Source organism: Dioscorea cayenensis, chromosome 14, assembly GCF_009730915.1.
Source record: "Dioscorea cayenensis subsp. rotundata cultivar TDr96_F1 chromosome 14, TDr96_F1_v2_PseudoChromosome.rev07_lg8_w22 25.fasta, whole genome shotgun sequence".
Taxonomy (NCBI): domain Eukaryota; kingdom Viridiplantae; phylum Streptophyta; class Magnoliopsida; order Dioscoreales; family Dioscoreaceae; genus Dioscorea; species Dioscorea cayenensis.
Window position 1 is genome coordinate 2,705,940 of NC_052484.1, and position 13,452 is coordinate 2,719,391.

Consider the following 13,452-nt stretch of genomic DNA (forward strand, 5'->3'; position numbering starts at 1 on the left):
CCAAAATTAGGTCGCATGCGAGACCAATTCGCTAAGGGTGATGTCAAGCTCATAGTCTTCCTAATGGAAATTGTCGGCCTCGTCTATTAGATATAAATGCACTAGGTATGGCAACTTAATGAAGAATTTATGTGATAACAAAAGAATGAAAAAGACAAGAAGAAAATTGAAAGGTATAGGCAGAGGCACTTCGAGAGTAAGTTCCCTCAGATATTATTTCTCCCACCAGGTGGAAATGATCTCGAGGAATAATATTCTTGGCATACAATGCCTACTAATTAAGAAACAAATTTGCACTTTCTGCTTTTCACAAGAACTCACTGAACAGGAAGGACTGAAAAGGGTTAGCAATACAGGAAGAAGATTTTTCTGAAAAGTTAGTTTTAATCTTTTAAAAAGGTACAAGATAAGATTTTTTAAATGATTGGAGGGGGTATTTATAAATTTGAGAAATCTCTTCTGCATCCAGTCCGCTATGAAGTGAAGAAGGCGTGAAAAGCGTTTCGAAAGCGACTCATGAAAAATATTTTTATTACTTTATTTTTAATTTTTGAGAAATTTATGCAACATCGCTCATCTTCTTCGATTTGGTAGTTTGAATCTTCCTCGAGTTGTAGAAAGGATAGATGGTCATCATGGATTTATCGAGAGAGCTCTCGAGAGATGAGAGATCAAGGAGGAAAAAGAAAGGCGAGGGATTTGAAGTGGAATGTTGGAAAGCAAGAGTGAGGACTTTATTACAAGAGTTCCAAAGTGATTTTTATTGCATATATATATATATATATATATATATGTATATTTTGACGAAACATGAACAAACCACGTCAAGAACTTGCACAGGTCAAGTATGAAGTTAATCTCTCAATATATCTGTGCTTTAATCCTGTGTGACATAAGATTCTAATCATGTTTCTCTTAGCATATATAAGGCGGTGTGCGTTAATCCATTAACACATTTTTGTATTCCTCACCCTATGCGAGTTGAGATTTAAACTTGTTTTTTCAGCAAAGCACAAATATTCTACATAGGGGACCAATGGCGATAAAGTAAGGTTGATGAAAATTTTCACATATGCATCTTTATTAGAAAGAAAAATTAAGAAAAACTCTGGGATCACAATAGTTAAGAAGTTAAGGCACATATGATTTTCATGCAAGATGCTAAAGTTTGAGTCTCTCCCAATGCATGATTGAGGGAAAAATAAAGAGATGGGTGTTAAGTGGTGGCTTATCTTTATTGTCAAATAAAAAGGAGAGTGAGAAAAATCAAAAGCTAACTTCTCTCTTATCAAAGTTTACTTTATTGATATATATTAGCAATTGTTTGGTTATTTATAAGTAGTTATAATTTAAGAAATTTTACATGTAAAACATCTTTACACTTTTTGGTTTGTTGTGAGCAAACATCACTTTACATTTTCGCTAGTCTTACTTGTAACTAAATTGACTTTAAATTTAAATAATATAAAGGGTTGTTTGGTTATTTGAAAATGTTATATTTTAAATTACATTATGTTGGGTCCAGCCCATTTGTTGGGTTGGCCCATGTTTAAAATGAAGCTATGTTGACTTATGGAGGAGGGCTTAAAGGGATTTCACAGGGGTAAATGCTCTCGTCTTTGATGAGAATGAGGTGTGACTATTCATGGTTTTTAGGAAGAAAAGAGAGTAATCTAAGGAAGAGAGGGAGGCTGAGGGTTCTTTGGAGAGGCGAGATTGGAAGGCTTCGTCGCGGATCTCTCCTGATCCTTTTGGTTTGATCCCTCAACTCTCATTCGCTTAAGGTCCTTTTTGTGAACCATCCTGAGTGTATGGATGATGTGAGTGTTGAATCTCTTTTCCTTGTGAAAAATTCATGTTCTTTGCATGTACTCATACAGTGAGCTAGAGATCTTGCTGTTATCCCATGGTCACTAGAAAGCATATTTAAGAGGCCCCGAGTCCGTGGTTTTTCCCTCGATTTGTAGGGTTTCCACGCTCAAAAATCGCTTTCTTTGTGTTGATATATGTTTGTTCATCTCATTCTAACTTGAATGAGGGGTTTAATAACTTTTTCATGAGTTGTTTTCTGAAGCTTTGAAGCCTTGTAGAACCTTTGGGAGGAGCATTGAAGCCTCGAGCCAAGACTTTGAAACGCATTTGCGACTTATGCGAGGGCTAGCATCAGGCGCACTGCGGAATCTCCGAAGTGAAGCTTCACGGGGTGTATGCGGGCGATGACCCCCGTGATGTGAACAAGTGTTTTTACTCATGATGCGTTAAAGCAGACTTTCAGTGAAGCAGTGTTTTTGCTACGATGCCAGTGCAGGCAGAGAGACTCACGAGCGAAGCTTGCATGCCCAGCGTAGATTTTCGAGTGAGGTTCACGCAGCGAGTTTGCGCCCAGCATACCGCCGCATGTGAGCAAAGTAATGAAGTGGGACTGAGTAGTCGTCTGCGAGTGTATATTGCTACGATGAATTCGCGAGCTTTTTCACTTTGCTTTCAAAACCGCTTTAAACCCCAACAATGGTATCGAGCGATTCGGGTTGGTTAGGGATTATTTGTTGTAGAATTGAGATGGCGAACAAGCTTCATGTGGGATGATAGTTAACTCAATCGAATTATTCGATTTGAAGCGCAAGATGCAGAGACTTGCTAATTGTAAAAGACTTGTACATGCAGGTGATGGGCAAAGAAAAACCGGAGAAGGTGAGTGAAGATGAATGGGAAGTTTTACATCTAAAAAGTTTTCGCAACACTCTGCAATGGGTAGATGTAAACATCTTTCATCACATTTCCGAGAAGTAGAAAGGCCGATGCACTTTGGAAAAAGTTAGAAGGCATGTATGAGAAGAAAGCACCTCCAGGAACAAGGCCTCAATCATTCGAGAGGCTAGTAAATTTGAAGTCTGGAGATGGAAGGAGTATGATGCAGCATACTAGTGACTTCGTGGGCTAGTGAACCAATTGACATCTATGAAGATGACTCTTGAAGATGAGTTGCAAGCATTGCGTACTCCTAAGTTCCTTGCCGATAGCTGGGAAACTTTTAGTGGTATCTCTGAGCACTTCGACACCGTGTGGAAAAGCTAACCATGGAAATGGTTAAGGAGAGCCTAATGAGTGAAGAGGCTAGGAGGAAAGAAAAGGTGGAAACTTCCTCGAGTGTTCTTGTTTCAGAAAAGCCAGAAGGCCGTGGTAGAAGCAAGAGCAGACATCCTCAAGGTTTTGGCAACAAAGACACATCCAGAGGCAGATCAAAGAACAGGAAAAACATCAGTGTTTTCATTGTAACAAGATGGGCCACATGAAGAGAGGAGCTGTGCTCCTCAAAAGAGAGCAGTAGTGGTGGAAGTAAAAGAGGAGAAGGAGACTAATCACAAAGTAGCCACAGATGGTGACATCGGGGTTGTCATTTGCGATGATGCTTGTATTAATCTTGTGAGCCAAGAGAGTGATCTGGGTGTTTGATTCAGAGCTTCATTTCGTGTCACTCCCCCATGGTAACTCTTTTCTACCTACTCTAGTGGCAGGATTGGAAATGTACAAAATGGAGTAACGATCAGTTGGCGTCGAAGATGGTGGGTGTGGAGACGATATTTGGCTTGGAGACTCGATCGAGGGCTCCGAGCTAGTACTCAGAGGATGTTAGGCGTGTTCCGACATTCGCCTAAATTTGATATCCACGAAGACTTGATGGATGATGGGTTTCAGTCAGCTGGTTTGGTGAGAAATAGTGCAAGCTCACTAAAGGTCTACCAGAGTGGTTGCCAGAGGAATAAGGCAAACACACTCTATGTTATGCAAGCTAAGTTACACATAGGGGAATCTGAATGCCGATCTTCGAGGAAAGATGCAAGCACTGAGCTATGACGCATAGAAGACTTGGGCATGTTGCGAGAAAGGGCTACAACTTCTCCAAGAAGAATCTTTCTCACCGATCACGCATGCATCTCTCAAAACATGTGCTGGATTGCTAGTGGAAAACACATAGAGTGGCATTTCCATTCTCATCCCCATGCTAGGAAATCAAAATATTCTTGATTTGGCGCATACTCGACGCTTTCGTCTCACGGGACAGCTACGCTTAGGGTGGAGCGATATTTTCGCTGACCTTCGTGACGATCATTCAAGGAAGGTCTGCAGCGTGCTTTGAAGACTAAAGTCAAGTGCTTGAGTGTCTTCGGGATCTCCATGTTAAGGTTGAAAGGGAGACAGAAAAGCTGTTTGAAGGTGAAGCGCAGAGAATGGTGGGGCGAATACAGAGTGCCGCTCGAAGAGCACTTGCGCTTCATGGAATCGTGCTCGAGAAGACTCCACGAACACCTCGGCGAAATGCGTGGCTGGGAATGATGATGCAAACGAATTGAAGAGAGGTGACTGGGATGCATGTCTCTTCAGGCGCAAAGCTTCCCAAGTCCTTTTGGAGGCTTATGAGCTGCACGAAGAGACATGATAAATCTTTCAAGCGATTTGTAGCTGCTAGATGGTGCCGTCTCAGAGCAGTGTGTGGACTGGGGAAAGAGATCTCTATACTCACTTGAGAGTATTTGGGTCACGTAGGGGCTTTTGTTTCATATTCCCAAAGATGAGAGGTCCAAGCTTGATAAGCAAAGCAGCAGCTGTATTTTTCTCGTTATGGTCATGAGACAGCTGCACAGTTGCGCGGGATCGAGTTAGCAGGGAAGGTCGCCGAAGGCGAGAGATGTTGTGTTTCTAGAAGAGATCAAACGCTCGATTCGAGGAGCGTAAGGAGACCTCTGAGTCTCTGGGTTGCCCAGTTTCCTCGTGGTGTTGATCTGGGCCTCCTTCCACCCATACTGAGTTCGAAATTATGTGGGAGATGTCCAAAGAAATGGTAATGAGGCGGTAAGTGAAGTTCCTCCGGTCGAGAAGGTGCAGAGCCAGAGCTAAGAAGAAATCGAAGCGTCTCCAGCGCCACCAGCAGTTGAGACTCAAGTGAGAAGATCTGCTAGAGATCGCTGTCCCTCTAGTGAGATGCGATGTGACAAAATGACATGTTATAGCTGCCCATTTTGCTGATGGAGGAGAGCTGTAAACATACGAGGGAAGCTATACAACATGGTGAGTTAAGGCGAGTGGTTTGGAGTTTTCGTGACGGAGGTGAGTGCCTTGGGCGTGGAGGAAATCCGCTCTGTGACTTCGCTGAGCTTCCTAAGGGCAAGGCTCTTAAAGAACAAGTGGGTTATGCCTGAAGTCGTAGTAATAGCTCGCAACCAAAGTACAGGCAAGGTTGGTTGTGAGGGTTCGCGAAAAGAGTGCACGTACTTTCGAGAAATATTTTCTCGATTGCCAGAAGACGCTCATCCATCGGAGCTGTGCTTCGCTTTAGCCGCTAGTCTAAAGCCAGGGTGGAACAGCTTGCGGTGGCAAACCGCTATCATTGAGTGGACCTAGAGGAGGGAGAAATATACTTCTGCGAGCAACCGGATGGGTTCAAAGTCAAGGGAGAAAGAGAATCTATTGTGCGAAGCTGAAGAAGCCAGTTTGTATGGACTGGACAAACAAAGCCAGTGGTACTAGAAGTTTCGACTCACTTTACGATGACTCGGTGGCTGTCACTAGAAGTTGAGCTGTCGTTGTGTGTTTCGTGAAGAAACACTCAGCCCACGATGAGCTTCGTGTTCTTCTACCTGCTGACCGATGACATTGCTTATTGTTGAGTCGCGATGCACGAGCAAGATTGAAGACTGAAGCAGCTAAAGGTCCTGCTACATGTAAGGACTTAGAGTGCAACGAACATGATTCTTGGTATGAAAATACTCCGGTAGAGATGAGATGGGAGTTTGTGGTTGTCTCGAGAAAATACATTGACAAGGTTCTTTGAGAGGTTCAGACATGAAGGAAGCCAAGGTTGTTTGTTCTCCACTTAGCGGTCATTTTAAACTTAGCTTCAGTCGATGTCCTTCAAGTGACAAAGAGAAGGGAGGAGATGGCTCAGGTTCTTTATGCTCATCCCGTCGCTGGCGGTTTGATGTATGCCATGGTGTGTCTGAGACCGGATATCTGCTCATCTTGTTGGTGTTGTGAGCGATTTCTCTCAAAGTCAGGGAAAGAACCGTAGAAAGTTGAGTGGAGTGGATGCGAGAGTATCTAAGAGGTTCTTCCGGGTATGTCACGTGTTTTTTGGTAAGTGAACCCATTTTATATGGGTATCTGATTCGCGAGATATGACGGTGATGTGGACTGCAAAATCGCTTTGTAGGTTCATGATGACTTTTGGGGGTCGCTTTTCTTGGCGATTGAAAGCTGCCGGAAGTGTGTCATTATCCACCAGGCGTTTGAGTATATTCACGATTCGTGAGGGTTCTAGGAAGCTTTAATGGATGAAGAAGAAGAATTGGGTAGTCAACAAGAGAAGTGTATTGCCTATTGTGACATCAGGCGCCATCCATCTTTCGAAATTCAACATTCCATTGAAGTCCAAGTCATATCGATGTTAGATATCATTGGATTGGGAGATGTTCTGAGAATCTAAAAGAGTTGTACTTGGAGAAGATTACACTAGTGAGAATGGGGCCATGATATGTTCACCAAGGCATTATCCGAGGAGAAGCTTGAAGCATGTCGGAAAGAAGCGGGATTGCTAGAACCCCCAAATGGTCGAGATTTGTTGGGTCCAGACTCATTTGTTGGGTTGGGCCCATGTTTATGAAGCTATGTTGACTTATGGAGGAGGGCTTAAAGGGATTTCACGAGTGGTAAATGCTCATCTTTGATGAGAATGAGGTGTGACTATTCATGGTTTGAGGAAGAAAAAGAGAATAATCTAGGAAGAGAAGGAGGAGCTAGGGTTCTTGGAGAGAGGCAAGATTGGAAGGCTTCATCGCCGGATCTCTCCTAATCCTTGGTTTGATCTCGACTCTCAGTTCCTTACAGGTCTTTTGTGAACCATCAGCAGGTATGGATGATGTATGAGTGTTGAATCTCTTTTCCTTGTGAAATTCTATGTTCTTTGCATGTACCTCTCTAGTGAGCTAGAGATCTTGTTATTATCATAAGTCGACATGGTGGAAACGTGCTAGAGACTCTAAGGAGTCCGCGTGTTGTTTCCTCGATTTGTTGGGGGTTTAAGCTCAAAAATCGCTTGTGTTGATATATGTTTGTTAGATCTCGTTTCTAACTTGAATGAGGGGGTTTTAATAGCTTTTTATGAGTTGTTTTGAGAAGCTTTGTAGGCGTATAGGAACGCTGGGAGGAGCATTGAAGCCTCGAGGAAGACTTTAATGCATGCACGCTTATGACGGGCTCTTGTCACGGGCCATATGGAATCTCAGGTGAAAGCTTTCATGGGGTGTATCGTATGAGACCCCGTATGTGAAACCAGTGTTTTTTGCTGATGCTGCGGCAGCGAGAGACCACGGCAAGCTTGCGCGCTAGATCCTCGAGTGAGGTTCACTGAGGTGGGGTTCGCGCCCGCCTACCGGCCGATGTAGGCAGTAACGAGTGATGTATAGTGCTACAGATGTATATACTACAGATGAAATTCACGCGGTTTTTCACTGTTTTCAAAACCGTTAAACCCCAACACATTAATATTGTTTGGTTTGGCAGAATTAGAGTCCAAAGAATTTACTTTTCATTATTAGTTTCATGAAGATGAAGGGCATAATCACCTTTGTAAGGAGAATGATGAGTTTAACCCATTTTTCTATTATTTAGGATTAATTATTTAATATTTCTGAAAATTAATTTAGAGAAAAATAATTAATTAATTTAATGAACCATTTTATTAAGTTTTACGTGATATTGTTTTTAAAACATATTAATTTATTGAAAATCCATTTATATATATATATATATATATATATATATATATATATATATATATATATATATATATATATATATTAAAATGAGAATTATTTGTATGGAGTATGTAAGCCCACTGTGTCTTAATTTTGTTTTAAAATTGAATTGTTTTTAGAAATTTAAAATAGTCGGATTTATTTATTTATTTATTTTTAATTTCGCTGTCACTTTAACCCTTTATAATACTAACTTTTTAGTTTTATTTTATGATATTTTTGTTGAATATTATTTGTGGTTTACATTCAAGAATAAATTATATCTATACATTTTATTAAAGTAATAGTATAATCTAAGAAACATTTTAAAGGAACAATTTTAATAACATTTAAGTTTTTATTTATATACTTATAATATTCAATAATTAAAAACGTTAATTACACCTAATTATTTTATGCAATAAATATCCAAAAACCTTTGAAATCCAAAATATACAATAGTTTTATTGTATGAGTTATTTAATTATATTATTTTATATATGATAGTATCTCAAAGCTTCTCACAAAATTTTAAAAATTTCGATGTGTCGTGGAGAATGCTTAGATTTTAATAATAACAACAATTTAAAAAGATAAAATGACTCTTTCAAACAATAATTAATAAGTTTTAAAGAAAACAACAGTACTTTTATTTATACAGTAGAACTTCAAGACTCTTTTCATTTCAAAAATGTTGATGGTTCCTACCTGTTTAAATGCGAGACCAAACACTGAGGCTTTATTATTATTATTATTATTATTATTATTATATATATATATATATATATTACCGATATACACACACATGTAATTTTTGCTAAAATTTTTCCTAATAAAAATTAACTTTCTCCCACAACCTTATTTTAAAACTTATCACACTCGTTATAGATTACACTTATCATATCTTTCTCTCTTCCTCTCTTATTAATTTTCTCCTATTATATCTCATCTAAATGGTATTACTAGGAAACAAAAGTGAGCATATCTCTTCAGTTTCATTGAAAAAGTATTTTTCTTTTAATAAATATTTCATAATTATTTTAAATAATTTTATATTGAGACAGTATATAACTATCTTGTTTGAAGTATATGTTATTTTATTAGTTTTAATAATTTATGAATTAGTAGTTGCTATATTATGATTTATTATTACAAAATGTAGCTAGGGTTACAGTTGGAATGCCTAAGAAAAGATTTTTCACAAAATTATCCATTATATTCAAATTAGTTGCTGTATTTCAAAACTATGAACCAATGCATATATTATTATTATGTATTTATTATTATTATTATTATTATTATATATATATATATATATATATTTATTTATTTTATAATTACTAAAGATTAATGGACTACTCGAATAGAGGCAATCTCATACCTTAGATGACCATATATATCAAAATTCAAATTTCAAATCTCATAATCCTAGCATGTCGCAACATCTAACCACTGTATGTAGCATTCCTTGTATTGTCAAATATTTTCAAATCAGGAATTGCAAACACATTATAATCTAAAATCCATTACAATTTTCAACTACACTGATCAAACACTACTCATTAATAAAAATCCTTCTTGAATATGAAAGAGTTAATTCTCTGAATAGTCTTTCTACTTTTTAAATGATTCTTCGATGTTTATACTTTTAAAAGGGTAACTTTTGTCCCATTATTGATTAAATTAAACCCATGTTAGTCTTTTTAAACACTAAATTCTAACCTCTAATAGGGACACACATCCTTAAATTTTCATCGGTTGTAAAACTAAAATATTACATTTTAAAGTATAAAGATTTTAAAGATACGTTTGAAAAAGTAAAAGGACTATTCATAGAATTATTCCAATAAAACATATGTCTAAAGATCTTATTTCCAAAAGACACCAAAGCAAAAATATAATTCATAACCACTAACTACCAAGTGGTATATTGGCAGTTGGGTCTCCGTTAAAATCTTTCATAAGTAGTGAAAGTTCCAATCACGAATGAGAGCACATTTTTGGGAGTGTAAATAGTAGTTATGTATAGGTGGTTTTAGAACCTATGTGTGCATAAACCCTTACTTGCTCTCCTGAAGCTTGTGCACTTACTTGTTTTTCTTAGCGACATGACTCTGTTGTAAGAAACCAAAGTAGCTGAATTATTTGCATATTTATTTCCACCTATTATTTACATAAAATATTTATTATTGCATTTTAATTTTTATATTATTTGTTTCCACTTATTAAGGTTACATGTCTACTTATTATTTGCATAAATGAAGTAGAATTTATTTTACTATTTATCATTATTTATTTTTCATCAAGTATGTATTTGCATTTTACCTTTATTATTATTATTATTATTATTATTATTATTAGTTTGTACACATTATAAAATATTTTTAAATTGTTAAAGCACTAAAAGCATGGCTTCCTATAAATTGCCCTTCGCTTTTTATTAATTGCTAGAAGAACCATAGTTTTTAACCCTTTTAACTTGACATTTTTAACTTGTTAATTTACCAATTAGTTTAAAACAATATATTATTATTATCATCAAGATAGGAATTTTTTGCACTTTTATTTATTAACTAATATTATATAGAGCAAAACAATCACACGAACCAGCCACACAACTGACGTGACTGGTGATTACTTTGCTCTATATAACATTACTCTTATTTTTTTATTTGTGTTTTAAGTAGTTTAAATTTGTGTCTTAATTTGTTTATTTTTTTTAAAAAAAAATTTTGCTTCCCACTTATAATAATTTTTTAAATCTATACAAAATAAATTTTTAAACAGAGGGCTAACTTGGTAAGCGAATATTTTTTTTAATATTGTTGACAATTTATTTATTGAATAATTTGTTTGTTGTTTAAAAAATAGAAAATTGTGTGCAAAACATTTTGCATGGTTTTGATTGCCATTTGTGTTTTAATCCATTTAAACTTGTTTTAATGTTTTTAAAAGCTTTTGAGTTCCATTTTAAATATCACATGTCAAAGAACATATATTATTTATTTATTTTAATAATATAAATAAATCATATCAAAAACGTACACAAACAAAAAAAAATATTTTAATCTATCTATAGCTTAAGTGAATTTATGTTTGAATTTGATTAATGTTTGAATCTGATTTTTAAGAAAGACACAAATACTATACACTAAAAACTCGTTATTAATAATTTAAAAAAACAATGGATGTTAATGATGTATTTTATCAATGAATAATTTTTAACTTAAAAATACAGTACACCTTTGCAAGATTATTCCACTGCATGGAGTCTTCTGTAAACAAAAGTTTAATTTCCCAAAGCTATCTTGTCATCTCTACAAACTTTTAAAAGGTTTTAAGGCATTAATTTGATGTGACCCGGCATGACTTTATAATTTTTTTTTTCTATTTTACAAACCTTTTTCCAATGTTCTTTGTTCATAAAGTTTTGTGCAAATAATAAACTGTATAGCTGCCACAAATATATAATAATAATAATTAAAGAGTAAAATAGCATCACTATAAAAACAAGTTGTTAATAGTTTACCATAAGATAAAACTACAAAAAAACCATGAATAAATTTCCAAAGGCTTCTGCAATTTTTCAAACAAAAAGGCATTAAAAAAAACCAAGCAAGATCAACAGCTTCAATACATCCAAAAACTACATATAACCTACAAACCAAAAGTCCTTATAAGCTATATATTACAACCCAAACAACTACTAGTTGTTAATAAAATTTTCTAAATTAAGGCAGTGGTGGCTTTGGCTTAGTGACAGGTGACATTTCTTGTTATTCCTTTATTGGATAAATCTTGGGCTGAAAAACTAAGAATACAATAATTAACATCATCACAAACAAGAGTGAAAATAGAATTACACTTCCCCAATCCATCCTTCTGCTAAAGATAAAAGAACAATTGAACAACAGTCCTTATTTCCTGCAAGAATGATCATGGAAATTTTCTGAAATGTTTTGATAAATATATTTTATTATCCAAAAGTCAAAGACTTTAATTATCTCCCAAAGGCACCTCGTAAACCACATGTCCTCAGGATGCTTTGTGATTTTAATTATATTATTTTAAAAATAAATATTCATCAATGCTATGACAACAATGAAGTGAATGTGACACTTGATGCAATGGTATTATAGCACAAGCTTGTACCTTCATATCTTTGTAAATCTTTCTCTTTTATGTTATTTAAATAACATCTAAATACTTTATTTCGTCTCAATTACTATTATTGTTATTATTATTATTATTATTATTATTTGTTTGCAAAAATATTGTATATTATTTCTAAATTATTATTAACCTCCAGTGCATGGCTTTCTAGCAATTACTGTCTATTAATTGCTACAACCATTATGTAGTTTTAACCCTATTTAAATTGCCATATATATGAAATAAATTGCCATTTTCTTTAACTTCTTAGTTTTTTTAACTTTCAAATTTAAAGAAAATAGCCAATTAGTTTAAAAAATATATTATTATTGTTCAAATTGAGAGTATTTTTTGCACGTTGTTTATTTATTTGTGTTCTAATTTGTTTTATTTTTTTATAATTTTGCTTCCACCTTCTAATAACTTCTTTAATCTATAAAAAAATTAATTTTCAAAAAGAGGGCTAACTTGGGAAGCGAATAATAACTATTTTTAATTTTATTTATAAATCTTTTGATTGAATATTTTGTTTGAGATTAAAAACTAATAAAATATGTGCAAAACATTTTTACTTGATTTTTACACCCATTTGTGTTTTAATTTGTTTAAACTTTTTTACTTTCAATGATTTTAATCATTTCCCAGAGCTATTTTATCATCCCTGCAGATTATTCGAAAAAAGGTTTAATTTTGAGTAGGAAGTGTTAAGGTTTATGCAAATAATAAACAATAAAATTGCCATAAATGCATAACAATAATGATAATAATTAAAGAGCAAAATAGCATCACTATAAACACAAGTTCTTAATAATTTACCATGAGACTACAAAAACCATGCACAAGTTTTTCAAAGAGCTTTCTACAACTTTTGTTAACCACTAGCAAGATCGGTGCTTCAGCACATCCACTCCACATAACCTACAAAACCAAAAGCCTTTATGAGCTAATATTGCAACCTAGATGACCAATATTAGTTGTCAAATAAAATTTCTAAGTGAAGGGCAGTGGTGGTTTTGGGTCTTTGGCTTTGGCAGTGTGACAGGCAACACTTCTTCTTCTTCTTCATTTTTCTGATAAATCATGTAAATCATGTGCTGATAAAATGACAATACAATTATCAATATTGTCACAAACAACAGTGAAAATAGAGCTGCACTTGCTCTCATCCATCCTTCTGCAAAACACAGATGATGAAAGAATAATTAGAAACTTTTATGATTAAATATTATACTATAAAAAGAAAGTTATACGTATAACTTCAACTGTAAAAGTTAGATTTATCAAAACTCAAACTTAAAGAACTTATAATATATATAGATAAGAGAGAGAAAGCTTTTCAGTGGAAATGAAAGAGCTGAGGATTATGAGTTTTACTGAAGTTAGACAGAGTCACAGGGTGAAAAGAGAGGGGCAGAAGAACAGAGGCAAAGGCAAGAAAACAAGGATAAAAGAGAAGTTTTAAGAAGAAAGGTTAACGTTGAGAATGAAAGGCCCTCACACATCTTAAAAA